Below are 20,196 nucleotides of genomic sequence, written 5' to 3' on the forward strand. Positions count from 1 at the left end.
TAGCTGGCCATTTTAAAACTTACCACTGAATCTTTCTGGTATGAAATGTGATATCTGGCAATCTGGTCCAGTTCATTACATCAGGTCATTTGTATGTTCTTATTACCATTTTGATAGCATAGCACATTTTATAACCCAGACATTTTACAATGGAACTATGATGCATGTATTTTCAAAAGTATAGACATACATGAAGCTATGAGGTCAAAAAAGATGAATGTCCGTAGTACCATATAGACTCAACAAATAAAAGTGTCCAAGGCTCTGAGTGAGATTTATGAATATTGTGTAAGATTAGGCCAACATGTGGTTTTGATAAAAATAATCTGTTCTTAAATTAGAATTACAGTCGTTGAGTACAGTGTTGAAAATGGCAGATAGATTTTAGCTATCTTTGCTCACTAGGGAAAATGGAAAAATGTTTAGTTTGGTCAGATTTTCACTTACCTTCTGAAAAATCTTACGTTTGAGAGAGAGAACCCTTCTGAAATAAGAATCCTTAAAGACATAACCCCTTTGGCACAAGTTTTCAAGAAACTTGTTTGATGTTGTAGACAATTATATGGCACACGTACTGTTCTAGATGTTTCATGCCAATAATATGTAAGCCATACCAAGGCTACATATACATATAGAGATGTTCCTCAGCTTACAAGGGGGCTATGTACAGAGACACACATAAAAAATTGAAAATGCATTTAATACCCCTAAACTATCAAAAATCATAGCTTACCTTAGGCTTATTTAAACATACTCAGAACACTTACATTTGCCTGCATTTGGGCAAAATCATCTTAAGCAAAGCCTATTTTATAACAAAGTATCAAATATCACATGCAATTTATTAAATATTACACTAAAAAAAAGAAGAATGTTTATATATAGAATGGTTGTAAGAATATCAGGTGTTCACCCCTGTAATCTTCTAGCTGACTGGGAGCTGTGGCTAACTGCCCCTGCCCAGCATCACAAGACGGCACCATACCACATGTCACTGGCCCTATTTATAAAGACCCAAATTCAAAATTCAAAGTACAGTTTCTACTGAATCACTTTCACTTTCACATCATTGCCAAATATATCATAAGTTGAATCATTGTAAATCAGGAGCCATCTGATTTGAAAGTTAAATCACAGTCACCCATATACACACACAAAAAAGGCCTTCATGTAGGGCCATCTATGTATCTCTAAACAACATAGCATGACATATCAACGGCAAAAAATGGATGCGAAGGGGACAATTGCTTTGCATCAGTACTCTGAGCAGTAACATACATGGCCTTACTCACCTAGCAGAACTCCAGAGCTAGCTGATGGCAAGGAATTTTACAAATGTTTGCTGAACAGCTTAAGCACTATTATTTTTAACTTAGTGTGCATATCTGTCTTCTCAAGATATGTTAATTTATTTTATTGACTTATTACAAAACCAAATAATTTCCTCTTATTTAAGTGGCAGATAAATAGAATTCTTTTTAATTTAAATCAAATGGCTTTTTAGGGAAAATATACTAAAAATTCTGAAACTTGTATTGCTTATGAATCTTTTATTGGAATCCTTATCAAGTTGTATTTTTCAAGTTTTTCCTAAATAATCTTCAACAAATTGAAAATAGTTTTTGGATTTTATTCAAGGCTATTAACACACAATTTCACTTTGTTAAATATTAGTGCTAAACGTTCAACCAAAACGTTGTGTCTTTTTTTTTCCACTACCACATCCTCCATCTACGGACTGGATTCTCTCCCCAACTAGCACATATATACCATTGTCTATCTTTAGGATAAGTAAGGGTCATCTTTTGTCTTTATTCTATTTCTTGTATGCTTCTGAACTTGTTGAATTTTAATAGTCACACCATAAGTATCACATATTTGATTTCCCTTTAAATAGTAAACAGTGCACAACCAGAGCATACCTTCAAAGCTATCAATATACTTACTCTGATATATTATTTTTGTATTTTTGTAAATTAAAATAATTAAAATAATAGAACAAGAGTTTCAGGTGGTAGGTGTTGTAAGTTTACCCAAACTGACTTTTGTCAAACTTGTTTTTGTCATCATATATGTCAAGTAGTTTTCTCAGGTTTATTTTTAGAATAGCCTTGTGTAATGAATATTTACACTGATATCTAGTATAAAAATCTTGCAATTTATTTTAGAAACATTAAGATATTGAAAATCAATCTATTTCTTTAATTCATTAAAGTCAATTGTGGCTTGTTTCCAGTACTTTCTTACTGGTTAAAAAATGAATTTGAAGTAGTCTGAATTTCATTATTATATGGCACTTTCCCTTTGATGAATACAAAGATGATATTCTATATTAGCTATCTGAGAAGAATTTATTTTTTAAATTTTATTTATTTGTGAGTGAGAGAGAGCACAAGCAGGGGGAGCAGCAGGGTGAAGGAGAAGCAAACTCCCGGCTAAGCAGGAAATCTGTTGCAGAACTGAGTCCCAGGACCCTAAGATCATGACCTGAGCTAAAGGCTCAGGCGTTTAACTGACTGAGCCACCCAGGTGTCCCAATCTGAGAAGAGTTCTGTATGTTATTCCTATTCATATGAAGTTTAAAATCTGGTAATTAACTTAATATTTTAGTGGCTATTACATAGATAGCACTATGTTCCACTCAGAGAGTAAGAAAGAAATATTAAATCAACCATATTCTATGCATTCTAAATGAAAATCATTAATCAATCATAATAAACCCTTCTATTGATGGAATATCAACTTATAAGCTTTCCTCCATATGAACAATGCCAAATACCAGAATAAAGGGTCATCTAATACAAATAAAGGATAGAATTAAAGAATTCTGGTAAGCCATTTAATTTTGAAAAATGGTGCTATATTGTTGCTGAGTTGTGGTTTTCAGTTACATAATATCTGATAAGTGTAGAAGTAACATGAGTGTTAAGTGAGATGAGAAATGGTATATAATAAAGATATTTTAAAAGTACAGATAAATACAAATTTGTAAACATAGCATTATGGAGGAATAAAAATAAATGATAGCTACACACTCTAAGTGAATAAATCTTGGAAAGTTAATAGAGAAGTAAAACAAGGACAGTGCAAAAAGTATGGTACATTTTTATGAAGTTCAAGCAAATTCTGTGAAACCGTAGATGGACTTAAAGACACTATTATGTATCAAAAATTGCAAAAATTAAGCAAGGAAATAGCAAACATAAAATAACCAAAGCATACAAACTTGGGTAGATACAATAGGTGTGATCATGTTCTACTTCATAAAGAGATGAGTTAATAGATAAATAGAAGTAACTAGACTTTTTAGACGTTAATAAAACTTTGCCTGTTATTTCTTAGCTATATAAAATATATGGTTTTCTAACAAAAACGCTTATCTTAAAAATATTTAAAAATAAATTTCAGGCTACTCCTAAGGTTCTATTTACTTTTCCACTGAAGGAAAAGCTGGTTGTTGTAGTTGTAGTTGTAGTTGTTTGTTTGTTTTAGTCTCCTCCTAGTTTTTATTATTATAATGTGGAATGAGGAATGTTAAATTGAAAAGTGAATTATTTTATAGACAAAATTCATTACTTGATTAACCTCCTGGTACAGCAGATGGAACTCCTGAAAACATGCCCTTTTGCCTTATTGGAAGAGTAACAGTTATGCTTACTTCTGACACATGCTTGGTGGTGGCCCTAAATAGTGACACCATAGTAAACATTTTGAATATTTGCAAGTAATTTTTATAGTCATAGGGCTCCAAAAGGCACTGCTGGTCTCTTAGCAGGTATTTCAATAAAGCTAAAAGTTGCCTGACTGTTTAAAAATATTAACAAGGCACAAAATATGGCAGAAATATTGTCCTCAGATATTATTTTTTTCCATATGCTCCTGATCCAAACATGACGAGTTATTTTTTTAATTTATTTATAAAAGATTTTATTTATTTCTTTGACAGAGATCACAAGTAGGCAGGGTCAGGCAGAGTGAGGGGGGGAAGCAGGCTCCCTGTTGAGGTGAGAGCCCGATGTGGGACTCGATCCAAGGATTCTGGGATCATGACCTGAACCAAAGGCAGAGGCTTTAACCCACTGAGCCACCCAGGTGTCCCCATGACAAGTTATTTTTTTTAAAGATTTTATTTATTTATTTGAGAGAGAGAGATTACAAGTAGGCAGAGTGGCAGGCAAAGAGAGAGAGGAGGTATCAGGCTCCCCGTTGAGCAGAGAGCCCAATGTGGGGCTCCATCCCAGGACCCTGAGATCATGACCTGAGCTGAAGGCAGCGGCTTAACCCACAAGCCACCCAGGAACCCACAAGTTATTTTTGATAGATATATATAGAATGTATTTTCCAGTTATAAGAAAAATGGTTCTGCTATTTTTAACCTTTTTAAAAAATTACATAATTTTTTAAAATTTAAATTTTATTTGTTAATGTTTTACCTTTCTTTTCTTTTTTTTTAAAGATTTTATTTATTTATTTGACAGACAGAGATCACAAGTAGGCAGAGAGGCAGGCAGAGAGAGAGAGAGAGAAAGAGGGAGAGAGAGAGAGAAGCAGGCTTCCTGCAGAGCAGAGAGCCAGATGCAGGGCTCAACCCCAGGACCCTAAGATCATGACCCGAGCCGAAGGCAGCAGCCCAAACCACTGAGCCACCCACGCACCCCAATGTTTTACTTTTCAATATACTACTTAGAATATAAACCCTATCCCATTTTGTAAGAAGGTTACCATTTAAAAAATGGTAATTTTCTCATTGTGTCTTCCCCTCTCATTGCTTTATTTTGAATAAAACATTTCACAATAAACATAACTGATGTTTTCCTTTTGATTGTCCCTCTGTTGGTCATATTGTATATGAGCCATGACAATTAGTTTTACAACATTTATTCATGTTTGTTGATATGTTTTATCATAACTAATTTTCCCTCCCTTATCTAGATTCCCCAGCTTTCAGACAGGTGGACACTTCAATAAACCATACCCAAGGGATGTATCAAGTACTTCTTAGACATTCTCTCAGATCCTTGAGGTCTAATTTTGCCTAGGATTTGCAATAGGTTCTGCCAGAGGCACCACTGTGACAACTGATGTCCATGGTCTATCTCCTGCTAAACTCAAGAGGTCACTGGTTTCCAAGTTTACCTATACAATTAATGCACTCCATCAAGTTCTTTTTTTTTTAATATTAACAAACTTATTTTAAAGTTTATATGGAGAGGCAAAGACTCACAATAGTCAACATAGTGTTGAACGAGAACAAAAACTGAGGACTGACTTCAAAGTTTACCATAACGATGGGGCACCTGGGTGGCTCAGTGGGTTAAGCATCTGCCTTTGGCTCAGGTCATGATCCCAGGGGCCTGGGATCGAGTCCCCTATTGGGCTCTCTGCTCAGCAGGGAGCCTGCTTCTCCTCATTTCTCTCTCTGTCTGTCTCTCTGCCTATTTGTGTTCTCTCTCTCTGTCAAATAAATAAATGAAATCTTAAAAAAGTATACCATAATGATAATTGGAAGCAAGATATTGTAATACCACAGAAAGACTAGATTAAAGGAACAGAATATATATTATTAATTATATTTCATATTTAATATAAAAGCAAAAGCAATACAAGAGAGCAAAATACAATCTTTTAAACAAATGGTTCTGGAGTAATGGTGAAGCTAAATGTAAAAATATAAATTAAAAATAAAATAAAATAATAAAATAAAATAAATCCAGGCAGATATCATACACTCTTCACAAAAATTAACTCAGATTGGATTATAAACCTAAGCATGAAACATGTAGAAGGTAATATAGAAGAAAATTTAAATGACCTTGGTTTTGGAAATAACTTTAGCTACAAAAGCACAAGCACTGAATTTAAAAATGTCTACTCTGTGAAACAATGCCAAGAGAATGAAAAGGCAAAGCACAGACTATGAGAAAAAATTTGCAAAATACACATCTGGCAAAGGACTTTTAATCAAAAAGACACAAAGACCCCTTAAAACTCAACAATGGTGGAAAAACCTGATTAAAAATGAGCCAAAGACCTTAGCAGATACCTCATAAAAGAAAATATTACAGATGGCAAATAAGCATATAAAAAGATGCTTCACATCATATGTCATCAGGAAAATGCAAATTAAAACAAAAAAGAGACACCAGTACATAGCCAGAATCAAGAACACTGACAACAGAACACGAAATGTTGGTGAGGATGTGGAGCAACAGGAATATTCTTCCATGTCTATTGAGAATAAAGAATGGAAAATAACTTGGCAGTTTCTTACAAAACTAAACATATTCTTGCCAGATGATTCAGCAGTAGCAGTTCTTGGTATTTATCCAAAGAAGATGAAACCTATACCCACAAAGATGTCTATAGTAGTTTTATTCATTACTGACAAAAGCTTGGAAGCAACCAAGATATCCTTTCATAGGTGAAAGTTCAAATAAAGTGTAGTTCAAGCAAACAATGGAATCTTATTTAATGCTAGAGAAATGAATTACCAAGCCATGAAAAGATATGGATATAAATATTTAATAAATATTTGATTTTAGGCTTCTACCAGTCTATCAATAGTATTAGTATATTTTAACAGTGAATGCTCAGCATTCAAGAATTTACCTAATAAAATATTTGGGGTTCAATATTTTAAATACTTCAACCTCTATGATTATATTCCTAATAATTTTGAATTGGAGTAAATAAACCTTAATTTTTTGTAACTTGTTTCTTATTGCAAAAGAGCTCAATGAAATTTTAGAAAATAAAAATTTACAAAAAAAAAAGTTTAGTTTACTATTGCCAAGTAATTTAAAACTTTACCTTATATTCAAATACATATATTTTTCTAAATTGATTTATAGGCTACTGAAACCAAAAACTTTTAGTTATAGTAGATATCATATCATGCAATCAATGCCAGAAAGCCATCTGGCGATGACTTGTCTTAAATAGAGCTAAGATGGGTGTTATTACAATGCAAGATGGAAACAAAGATAGTATAACAATTGAGTGTTACATAACTTTTCTGTTTTGATCAAGTTACTAATCTAGAAAAGGCTTTTATCGGTGACACACTTGGGAATTTAACAAAACTTGTAAACTAGCATGTGCGACTCAATCCTAGAAAACAACACAATCAATAACACTTTCTTTAGATGAAATCATGACTATTTCTCCATTTGAATAAAAAAGGTAGCAACCCCAATAAGTTTATTGAACATGAAAAGTTGAAATGCTATAATGCACCTAAGGAATTAAATGGTCCAGTCATGAATTACAAAAAAAGTATATAAATTACCAAAGTGTTTGTATAATTGGAATGTACAACTGCCCATTATCGTTCAATAGTGTAGGCTTGTACAAGAACTCTATAAAAGAACTCCACTTCTAAACCGTGGAAAATATGTTCCCTTTCCCCCTATATACAACTATTAAGCCATTCATTTAGCTTTTAAAATATCCACTTAATACAGGCTTTTTACTCATTTGAACAGGCAGCAGGGCTCTATTCTTATTGCTTACATCTGAAGGATAGACGTCTAGCGTAAGAGGTAAAGCCCATAAAGGAGCCCAATAATAACAAGAAAATAGAGTTTAGTGAGCCCTTACAATCTTCCAGCTACCTTTCTGAGAATACTTCAATTAATAAAACATATAAAATACCTGACCACAAAGAGCTTGCATTCTTTTGAAATATAATAGTAAAATAAACCAATATTAGAGGGGCACCTCGGTGGCTCAGTCCATTGAGTGACTGCCTTTGGCTTGGGTCATGATCTCAGGGTCCTGGGATGTAACTCCCCAGCAGGCTTTCTAGGCAGTGGGGTGTTTTCTTCTTCCTCTGTGCCCCCTCCCAATTCTCTCTCTCTCTGTCTCCAATAGGAAAATAAACCAATAATAGAATAATCATTGATGGTTGATGGTGATAAGTGTTACAAAGAAATACAAGAAAGGTAAAAGCCATTGGAGAATGCTGGGATGAAAGTTAATTGTATTTTGTGTTGGGTGGTTATATCTCATTTGTGAGATGTTATTTGCACAAAGACCCAGGAAGTGAAGGAGGGTGTTATACAAATATTGAAGGAAAGGATTGCTCTAGGCAGAGCAAGTAAGTATATAGACTTTGTGTGAACAGCTGGTCTGTTACTTTTGAGGAAATGCAAGGAGGCCAATGAGGAGTTCATAGTGGTGGAGAGAGGAAGAACGTATTGATTTATGACGCTCTAGTACATTGAAACACCTTCAGTTTTTATTTAATATGAAAGGGGAAGATACCAAAAGACTTTCAACAGCAGAATAAAATCATCTGACTTGATTTTTAGGTTAAGTTGCTGTACCAAAATAAATTTGCAGGGAGAAAGGAGTGCAGTATGTGTGGAAGTGGGATTATCAATCAAGTCAATAATTCAGGAACATATGATGGTGTTTTTAGCATGCTGAGTGGTAATAGAAGTGGTGAGGTATGGTTTTTATTTTGTATCTATTTTGATGGTGAATATTCTGGTGAACAGGATGGGGTATGTGCAGGACAGACAATATCAACATTTATTTTACCTGCACAAACAGAAGGGAGGAGTCTTCATTCCCTGATATGGAGAGAATTCTGAGTTCAAATGTTCTTTCTGATTAAATGGCATAGTGATGATGTGTATTTAGTAAGACAGTGAAAGAGAGCAGTAAGCATAATGTTAAGCGGTAAGACATTATAATACATTTGAACATCAAAAAACGTTGTGTTGGATCATCTGTTTATGTGAGTAAATAAATAAAAAAAGCTTCCTGGGGTTCTGATAGAGGTAAAGAAGACTACTATATGATCCAAAGGGGCACGTGCACCAAATGTTGATAGCAGCAATATCCACAAGGGCCAAACTATGGAAAGAACCTTGATGTCCATCAACAAATGAATTTTATATATATATATATATATATATATGATGGAATACTATGCAGCCATCAAAAGAAATGAAATCTTGCCATTTTCGATGACATGGATGGAACTAGAGGGTATTATGCTTATCAAAATAAGTCAACCAGAGAAAGAGACTATCATATGATTTCCCTGATATGAGGAAATGGAGGTGCAATGTGGTGGGTTTGGGGGACAGGCAAAGAGTAAATGAAACAAGATGGGATCGAGAGGGAGACAAACCATAAGAGACTCTTAATCTCACAAAACAAACGGAGAGTTGCCAGGGCGGTGGGGAGGGTAGGGAGAGGGTGGTGGGGTTATGAACATTGGGGAGGGTATGTGCTTGGTGAGTGCTGTGAAGTGTGTAAACCTGGCGATTCACAGACCTGTAACCCTGGGGCTAATAATACATTATATGTTAATTTAAAAAGAAGAAGAAGAAGAAGACTACTATTAATCCAATGCTATGGTTTTCAGCAAAGAGTGTGTAATCAGGCATATTTTATTAAAGTATCCAATTAAAATGATGGTCGAACATTGGAATAACAGAAAACATAAAAATAAGAGATTTTAAAAAGAGATATGGGACAGTGTAGAGAATATAGTCAATGATATTATAATAGTGTTATATGGTGACAGATGGTGGCTATATTTGTAGTGATCATCGAATAATATATGGAGATATTGAAAACCTGAAACCAATGTAACACTGAATATCAACTATACTCAAATAAAAGAAGAGTAAAAATAAAATATTTAAATTGAAAAAGATAAAAAGAGGGACAAGAATTTGAAAAGTGAATTCAAAATGAGTAAAGATGAGGCTAAGACATACTTTGAACCTTGAGGAAAACACCATTTTGAAAATTCTTCCCATTTTGAGAAAACTCAAATGAATCAATACCATAAAAGAACCCATTTTAACTGAGAGATGTAATGAATGCTCAAGATATAATTTTAACAGGATAAATCTTCCCTCTGAAACAGCATACAGAAACCAGGGGAAACAATTGGAAGCAAAATAAACTATACTGAAAATAAGAATTAGGAAAATGATAAATGATGAAAGATAAGAAAATTATACCTGCGACAGAGATCTAGTGAAGAGAATTTTTAGCTTGTGGTTTAATGTTTTTGAGGATAATCTAGAGTTCATAACTGCCTTGAGACAGGCTGGGTGTAGGCAGTTTAGGCAGACCCCTAAGACAGGCCTACTTTGGGCAGGTGGTGTTGGAGGAGGCCATTGTGCTGGACAAAGACAAATCCAACCATTTGACTAAAGTGTCTGTGAAGATGTTGAAGTCAGATGCAACAGAGGAAGACCTGTCAAACCTAATCTCAGAAATGGAGATGATAAAGATGATTGGACAGCACAAGGACACCATAAACCTGCTGGGTCCTGCACACAGGACGGTCCTTCGTACACTCTCACAGAATATGCCTCCAAAGACAACATACAGGATTACCTGCAGGCCCAGAGGCCTCCTGACCTGGAGTACTGTTACAATATCAGCCAAAATGCAGCAGAGCAACTCTCCTCCAAGGACCTGGTATCCTGTGCCTACCAGGTAGCCTGAGGCATGGAGTACCTTGCCTCCAAGAAGTGCATACACCAAGTCCTGGCCACCAGGGAAGTGCTGGTGACAAAGGACAACATGATGAAGATCTCAGACTTCAGCCTTGACAGAGATATCACCACATCAGTTACTATAAAAAGACAACTAACAGTGGACTGCCTGTGAAGTGGATGATCCCTAAGACCATGTTTGGCCAGATCTACATCCACGAGAGTGACTTCTGGTCTTTTGGGGTGATCCTGTGCAAAATCTTCACTCTGGAAGCCTCCCATAACCTGGAGTGCCTGTGGAGGTGGTTTCCAAGCTGCTGAAGGAGTCATTTGATGGATAAGCCAATGAGTGCACCAGAGAGTTATACACAATAATGAGGGGTGGCTGGCATGTGGTACCTTCAAGCTGCTGGTAGAAGACCTCGATCATTCTGTGGCCTTGACGTCCAACCAGGAGTACCCGGACCTGTCCTTGGCCCTGGAACAATACTGTCTATGCTTTCCCAACACCCAAAGCTCCACCTGCTCCTCAGGGAAGAATTCCACCTTCTCTCATGTGCCGTTGCCCAGGGAGGCCTATCTGCCCTGACACCCAGCCCAGCTTGCCAATGGTGGACTCAAATGACTAGTATCCCTATTACTCCTGTCCAGATTTCATCATAAGCTGTAACCCTTACCCCCCACCCTCCCTGCAAGACTCACTGCCTTCTCCTTTGTCCCTTTCCTACTGGCAGGAGCCAGCTGCCTACCTGAGGCCTTCACCCTTTGAAGTTCACCTCACTTCCCCTTCCTCTTCCTCCTCCTTACAACCTGCTCATGAAAGAAAGGCAGAGCGAGGCAGGTACTTGCTCGTGGCTACTTCCTTCCCTCCCATATGTTGGACCAAAACCCCTCCTGGCATCTGGTACTGCCTGGACGTCGAGGGAGTGGGAGATGAGGCATGCCAGTGAAAGCTGTCGGAGCTTTTCTGTTTTGGTTTTGTCTTCTTAGCATAACATGTAAGACTGAGTTCTGGTGGCAGGGACCTAGTCCTTGGGGCTATAGCACTAGCTTCAGGAGGTCAACTGCTCTGGGCCTTGGCTAAGTGCAACCCCTGCTCCAGAGATATGGTGCCAAGGGCTTATTAATTATGATACTAATTTGCTTTGCTGACCAAATGCCTGGTATCAACAGATGGGAAGGCAAAGACTGGAAGCAGTGTTGTGACCATGGGGTCCAGCCCCAAACTATGAAGAAAACACAAAGTTATAAATCTGAGTAAGTATATATTTACACACCTCTTTAAATAGGTTGTTATCAAAGATTTAATCAATGGGTAATATGCTTCTCATGGCTGGGAAGCATCAGTTGCCATATATTAAAAACAAAGGAAAGAGGTGTCTGGGTGGCTTCCTCCGTAAGTGTCCCTTCTTTTCAGGTCATGATCCCAGGGTCCTGGGATGGAGCCCCACATCAGGCTCTCTGCTCAGTGGGAAACCTGCTTCTCCTTTTCCCTCTGCCCTGCTTATAGTTCCTCTTCCTGTCTCTCTGTCTGTCAAATAAATAAAATATTAAAAAAAAAAAGAAACAAACAAAATGTTTTTAAAAGGTCTTTTTTTTTTTTAATTTTCTAGGGGTGCCTGGATGACTCAGTTGTTTAAGCAGATGTTTGCCTTTGGCTGAGGTCATGATTCCAGTGTACAGGGATCCAGCCCTGCATGGGACTACTTGCACCCCAAGGAGCTTGCTTCTTCCTCTCCCTTTGCACGTTATTCCTCCCGCTTGTGCGCTTCCTCTCTCTCTCTCTCTTGCTGTCAATAAACAAAATAAAATCTTTACTAAATAAATTAATAAATAAACCTACTTCCAGCTTAGGTCCCTTAACAAAAATTGCTACTGCTTCATTTAAAAAAAAAAAAAGATAATTTAGAAAGATGCTTCCAGAGCTAAAAAGCTGTTTTTTTTTTTTGGATTAAATATAGAAGTGCTTTATAAAGTAAAAGAAAAAATATGCTATATTAACACTAATCACACTATAACTTTGGTGGTTATATCAAGATAATGAAAAGTGATTTTAAAGCAAATTTCATTATCAGACATAAAGATCAAGGCAAAATTACAGAAGAGTAAAAGGATGAATTCATCAGGGAGTATAATAATTCTTGACTTTTAATACTTAATAACAGATTTGGGGATATATAGGGGAAAACTAAGAACAAAAATCATAACTTCTACCTTAGAAGAGAAATGGAAAAAAGTTTCAACACCTTTATTTTGAGATTATATAGACAAATGGTCATCAAATTGGTAAGATATGTAAGGCTTGAACAAAATTATCAACTAACTAGATATGCTTGATATTACAGAATACTCCCAACAACCGCAGACTACATATATCTTAAGCCATGATTTTCTTTGCAAAGGTCAACATTGATAATGTTCTAGTCATACCTCCGTGTACCAGAAAAGAAGTAGCATGTTTCTTGAAAGACACAGCTATCAAAGCTCCATTGAGAAACCGTAATGATGGAGAAGGGATTTGCAAATTATATATCTGATAATGGACCTCTACTCTGTTTATTAAAAAATGAATAAAAATAAAATACCTTACTAATAAACAAACAGAGTATCCAATTTTACATGTGAAGAAAATTATTGAAGAGACATGTCACCAAAAGGATATGGATGGCTTTTAAGCACATGACAAATTTATCAACATTTAGACATTAAAGAAATACAAATTAAAATCATAATGAGACATGCTTACATATCTATTAGAATGGCTAAAATTATAAAGGCTAATTTACTTCGTCTGAGCTAGATTGAGAAGCAACAAAAAATCTAAACTGTTGTTGGCATATATCATGATACCACCACTTTGGAAAATAGTTTGAAATATTTTTTTAAATGCAAAATATGTTGCAGTTACACAAATAGCCATTTTACTTCTAGGCATTTAACCAAGAGAAACAAACCCTATGTTCATACAAGGACTTGTATATGAATTTCATAGCAGCTTTATTTTTAAGAATTGAAAACAGTGGAAATGTTCATCAATGTCCATCAATAGAGCAAAGACAAATTATGATCTATTCATTAAAGAGATTACTATTCAACATCAAAATGAACTATTTACAATTGGAGATTCTCAAAGTAATGATGCTGAGAAAAGAAAAGCCAGGCAATGAATAGAATATACTGTTTGATTCCATGACTATAAAAAAATCTAGAAAATACAAATTTATATATAGTCACAGTCATCAAATATATTGGTGTGATTTTCGTGCCTTCTTCTGTGCTCCCATAGCTTCCTACACTTGGATCTCCGAGCATTTGTTACACCATGTGAAAATATGAACTCTTTTTCTTTATTATGTCTTACAAGAAAAAGAATCCTTGAAATTTTATGGACATTTGAACTCTCAGTTATAAGCAGAAATTCTATCATACAGTAAATTTCCAAATATAAAAGCCAGAGTTTTACAATGACTTCTAAGCTTTTAACTGATCTAGCCACTCATGTGACCTCTGTGACCTCTTTCCCTGCTACTCTTCAGTCCCTCACAGTGGCCTCCTTGCTATTCCTCAGATATGCCAGGCACGATCCAACCTTATGGCCTTCAAGATAGCCAATTCCTTTGTCTGGAGTGACCTTATTGCTGATAGTTCTGGTCAAATTCATCACCTTTCCATACGTTTGTTCAATTGTCAGCTTCATTTTAACTACCCTGATCTTCCTATTAAAATTATTACCTCCCCATTCCCTGCCTAGTAACCTTGATTTTTCTCACCCTGATCTAATTTTTCTTTTTCCCCATTGTACTCATCATTTTTGAATACACTATGCAATTTTTATTTAGGTTTATACCTTTTAATTTTCTCACCCATTCAAATAAACGTTCTACAAATCCAAGTATTTCATTTACCAGTGTAGTATGAAGTAATATCTGCCATAAAATAGGTTCAATAGACAATTGGTAAATTTCAGAAAAAACGAATGTTGAGAGTATACTGAATTTCATAAGTCATTTCAATATTTTTTTCCAAAAAATAAACTATGTGAAACATACCTTAAATTTACTTTCAAAATATTTTATAGCATATAATGGACAATATACATAAGCCTTAAAGAAACAATCATATAAATAACGATTTCATACCTACTTAAAAACTGCATAATACCAGACTCCTAGATCCTCTCTGAATGCTCTAAAATAACCCTTCAAAAGAAATACATTTTTAAAAATTACAGATTTTTTGGCAAATAATTTAATAAAATAAAAGTTTCATTCATCTATGTAGATCATAATAAATGTTTTTTTTTTTTTTTTTTAAAGACACATTTATTCAGCGTCATGATCAGACTATTACATTTAGCAATCAACAGCATGGGTGCAAAAAAAAAAAATCTACATTAAAACCCTTTGTTGGAATGCTTTACACTTTCCACAGAACAGAAACTAAAATAACCTGTTATACAATTAGTCACAAATACAGTCCTCGAGTTTTTTTGCCCATACACATGAGTATTGTCTAAAACATGTCTTCTTTGTAGCAGCTAGGCCCTGCCACCACTGTGCTTGGCTGAGTTCACAAATCTGTTGTAACCTGTAGCTTCCCTGTCACTTCTCTGGCTCTCCTCTCCTGCTAAGCTTTGTTTCCTGGCAGTAATTAAAACCTTCTGCCACTGCCATAGCTGCTGCTGCTGCTGGAACCACCATAGCCACCTTGGTTTCGTGGTTTGGCGAAGTATTGGCCTCCACCACCATAAGGGCCAGAGCTTCTGCCTCCAAAATTGCCTCCTTTCATGGGTCCAAAATTTGAGGATTGATTGTTGTAATTGCCAAAATCATTATAGCTTCCACCACCTCCAAAGTTGCTTCCATCATTACCAAATCCGTTATAGCCATCCCCACTGCCACCATATCCACCACCACCTCGACTGCCACCAAAGCCACCTCGACCACTGAAGTTTCCTCCGCGACCAAAGTTGTCATTCCCACCAAAACCACCTCCACGACCACCACCAAGTTTCCAGAACCACTTCGACCTCTTTGGCTGGATGAAGCACTAGCCATCTCTTGCTTAGAGAGCGCTTTCCTTACTTCACAGTTGTGGCCATTCACAGTATGGTATTTTTGAATGACAATCTTGTCTACAGAATCATGGTCATCAAATGTTACAAAAGCAAAACCCCTCTTTTTGCCACTGCCTCGGTCAGTCATGATCTCAATCACTTCGATTTTCCCATACTGTTCGAAATAATCTCTTAGATGATGTTCTTCAGTGTCTTCTTTAATGCCACCAACAAAAATCTTTTTCACAGTTAAGTGGGCACCAGGTCTTTGAGAATCTTCTCTTGAGACAGCCCTCTTTGGTTCCACAACTCTTCCATCCACCTTGTGTGGCCTTGCATTCATGGCTGCATCCACCTCCTCCACAGTGGCATAGGTGACAAACCCAAAGCCTCTGGAGTGCTTGGTGTTCGGATCTCTCATTACCACACAGTCCGTAAGTGTTCCCCATTGCTCAAAATGGCTCCTCAGACTCTCATCGGTTGTTTCAAAGCTCAGACCTCCGATGAAGAGCTTCCGAAGCTGTTCAGGCTCTTTGGGAGACTCTGACTTAGACATGACGGCGGTGGGAGGGGAGACTTTAACGATGCTTACTCGGTGGCGTCCACAGGCAGAAAGGATAATAAATGTTTTTAATAAGCATGAAATTATAACTCTGAAGTGTGCTAAAATGAAACCACCTGCTAAGGGTGAGAGAACAAAAATAAACATCATTTTTCCAAATAAGAGGAATTTATTACCTTTGAATCAAAGCATATAGATTTGTTCAAACTGGCAATAAAGGAATATGGAAACACAAAACATAGAATGTCATATTTTAGATTTCTAAAAGACTTCAAAGTGAAGAGTATATATTTTTTAAATGCTACATAATGCTACATAATGACAAGATGACAGGGTGTGACAAATAGCATTTTAAAAGCTCTACTCATAATGGAACTGAAAGTCTCATTTCCCTATAATTTTATATATGTCATTAATTTACAATATCTGGATACAACATATTACCAAACAGATGTTCATCAAAGACTAAATTATTTTTAAAGGAACATAATATTTTGAACCTACATCTATTAATCATTTTTTCGATCTAACATTTATAGTCTCGCTAAACAATTTATCAGTTGTCGACAAAATTAAAAAAAAATAGGATAAAAAGTCGTGTTTGGAAAAGTAGATTTTCTTTGAAATTTGCAACTAAATGAAAATATTGCTGATATTTTTGAAACTTTAAATGTAATTTTATATATATCTGACCTATCAGATGATATAAAATTTTTGGAGAAAATATGACATATTTTTTTGATCTTGGTTGAAGGTATTAATAAAGATCAACTGCTTGTATTATTTGCATTGTGATATCTTAGTTAATAAACATGAATAACTGGTATAAAATATGTTTTTTTAAAAATTTTATTTATTTACTTGACAGAGATCACAGGAAGGCAGAGAGGCAGGCAGAGAGAGAGAGGAATGGAAGCAGGCTCCCTGCTGAGAAGAGAGCCCACTGTGGGACTCAATCCCAGGAACCTGGAATCATAACCTGAGCCGAAGGCAGGGAATTTAACCCACTGAGCCACCCAGGCACTCTAAAATATGATTTTTTAATATATAGAATTATAGTTCTTGCCAAAATATGGAACTAGCTGGAACTGAATGCCTCCTTCAAAGTCAGCTCTTTAAAAATTATGCAAGTGTAATATAGAACTATTTCAGATATGAACCAAAAACAAAGAAATGATGATAAATTCCTTAAAAGACTCAAAGTTGCTCTTGACTGGTATGTTTCTAGCTCTATTCCTGGTTTGAGGACAGTTTTTAACAGGCCTGTCACTGTAGAAATCAGCTGGATGTCTAGAGGCTATCAGAACTGTGCAAAAACCTTGAAGGGGTAAAGACTTGAAAATTCTTTAGAGAGATTAGCTCCCTAAGGCATTATTCATCCACACATTTTCCTCCAAACCATTAAGGCTGATGGATGAGGGGCACCTGAGGGGCTCTATCATCACCTGGGTGGTGGGTTAAGCCTCTGCCTTCATCTCAAGTCATGGTCTCTGGGTCCTGGAATCCAGCCCCACATCGGGCTCTGCTCAAAAGGAAGCCTGCTTCCCTCCCTGCTTGCCTGCCTCTCTGCTTACTTGTAATATCTCTCTCTCTCTCTCTCTCTCTGTCCAATAAATAAATAAAATCTTAAAAAAAGGCTGATGGATGCTAAATTATGAAAACTGCTCCCTCCAAATGATGCTTCTTCATAAAGATTTAAGAATTTAAAATTGTAAGAATTTAAAATTGAAACTTGATTGTAGGATTTATGTTACAGAATAACATCAAGTGAAGGCAGTTATTATTAGATCTGAAGTATTTGTGATTCTGAATTCTTGGCCTCATTAGTAAATTTATTTTTAAATTCTCCCATGGAGTGGTGATTGGCCTTCAGTCTTTCACTGATGTACATCATTGGGTCAAATGAGATGTGTGTGCCCAGATCTATATATAATCTTCTTTGTATTTCACTGGAGATGGCATTTCTGAGTTTTGTTCAATTGAATTTGGACAGATGTTTTAATAGTCACTTCTAGAGTTGGCCCTGGAGAATATCTTCCTTTTTTTTTTTCTCTTCCTGATTCTCTGAAAAACCCGCACTAATTCACATTATCACAGTGATATCACAATTCAAGTTTTTCCAAACACTATAGCTGCAAAATAGAAGGAAGCTACTCAGAATGTAATGCTATTGTGAATGATTGAGAAAGAAAACATTAATATATTTAAGCTACCAGGTTTCAATGTATTTTATTGTTGCTTAGAAAATCCTAGCATACCCAGACTTTACAGAGATTTGATGATCCTAAGAGGAGCTGAACTCATGGACCAAAATAACTATGCACATAAAAAGTACAATTACTTACCTAAAAAAGATGATGTGGTTAACTTTATATGGCAATCAAAGTGTTATTGGAACAGGAATTTAAAAAATAGCTTAGGGGCGCCTAGGTGGCTCAGTGGATTAAGCCACTGCCTTCAGCTCAGGTCATGATCTCAGGGTCCTGGGATCAAATCCTGCATCAGGCTCTCTAATCAGCAGGGAGTCAGCTTCTCTCTCTCTCTCTCTCTCACTCTCTCTCTTTCTGCCTGCCCTCCGTCTACTTGTGATCTCTCTCTGTCAAATAAATAAATAAATAAATAAATAAAATCTTGAGAAAAAAGAATGACTGTAGTTTTAAAAAATAGCTTAAAAGGGGCACCTGGGTGGCTCAGTGGGTTAAAAAGACATGTAGACCTGTGGATTAGAGTAGAGTGTCCAGATATGGACCATCAACTCTATGGTCAAAAAATCTTTGACAAAGCAGAGAAAATTATACAGTGGAAAAAAGACAGCCTCTTCAATCAATGGTGCTGGAAAAATTGGACAGCTATGTATGGAAGAATGACACTCAACCATTCTCTTATACCATACATAAAAATAAATTCGAAATGGACAAACGACCTCAACGTGAGTCAGTACTCTATCAAAATCCTAGAGGAGAACATAGGCAGTAACCTCTTGGACACTGGCCACAGCAAATTCTTTCAAGACATGTCTCCAAAGACAAAGGAAACAAAAGCAAAAATGAACTTTTGGGACTTCATCAAGATCAAAAGTTTCTGCACAGTAAAGGAAACAGTCAACAAAATGAAGAGACAACCCACGGAAAGGGAGAAGATTTTCACAAATGACATTACAGATAAAGGGCTGATATCCAAGATCTATAAAGAACTCCTCAAACTCAACACACAAAAAACAGATAATCATGTCAAAAAATGGGCAGAAGACATGAACAGACACTTCTCCAAAGAAGACATACAAATGGCAAACAGATGCATGAGAAAATGGTCATCATCATTAGCCATCAGGGAGATTCAAATCAAAAGCACATTGGGATACCACCTTACACAGTTAGAATGGCCAAAATTAACAAGGCAATAAACAACAAGTGTTGGAGAGGATGTGGAGAATGGGGAACCCTCTTACACTATGGGTGAGAATGCCAGTTGGTGCAGCTACTTTGGGATACAGTGTGGAGACTCCTTAAGAAATTAAAATTAGAGCTACCCTATGACGCTGCAATTGCACTACTGAGTATTTACCCCTAAGATACAGATGCAGTGAAAAGAAGGGACATCTGTACCTATAGCAGCAATGGCCACAGTCATTAAACTTTGGAAAGAACCAAGATGACCTTCAATGGATGAACGAATAAAGAAGATATGATCCATTTTTACAATGGAGTATTATGCTTCCTTCTGAAAGGAAGGATACCCAACTTTTGTAACAACATGGACGGGACTGGAGGAGATTTTCCTGAGTGGAATAATTCAAGCAGAGATTGTCAATTTTCATATGGTTTCACTTAATTGTGGAGCATAAAGAATAACACAGAAGACACTGGGTGATCAAGAGGAGAAGTGAGTGGGGGGAAATTGGAGGGGGAGACAGACCATGAGAGACTCTGAGAAACAAACTGAGAGTTTTGAGGGGAGGGGGCAGAGGGTTGGGTAAGCCTGTTAATGGGAGTTATGGAGGGCACATTTTGCATGGAGCACTGGGTGTGGTGCATAAACAGTGAATTTTGGAACCCTGAAAAAAATAAAATAAAAATGACAACAACTCCTTTTCCCAACATGTGGTAGGA

The 20,196-nt window shown here is 36.3% G+C and overlaps 1 pseudogene across 1 annotated transcript; it reads right to left on the minus strand.

Moving 5' to 3' along the window:
* Nucleotides 1-14,763: 14,763 nt before the first annotated feature.
* Nucleotides 14,764-16,096, minus strand: LOC309857788 (heterogeneous nuclear ribonucleoprotein A1 pseudogene; annotated as a pseudogene). The gene has a single exon. The product of its transcript is annotated as a heterogeneous nuclear ribonucleoprotein A1 pseudogene (transcript).
* Between the last annotated feature and the right edge of the window lie 4,100 nt (nt 16,097-20,196).

The sequence above is a fragment of the Mustela nivalis genome (assembly GCF_964662115.1).
Source record: "Mustela nivalis genome assembly, contig: HAP1_SCAFFOLD_1269, whole genome shotgun sequence".
NCBI classification, from domain to species: domain Eukaryota; kingdom Metazoa; phylum Chordata; class Mammalia; order Carnivora; family Mustelidae; genus Mustela; species Mustela nivalis.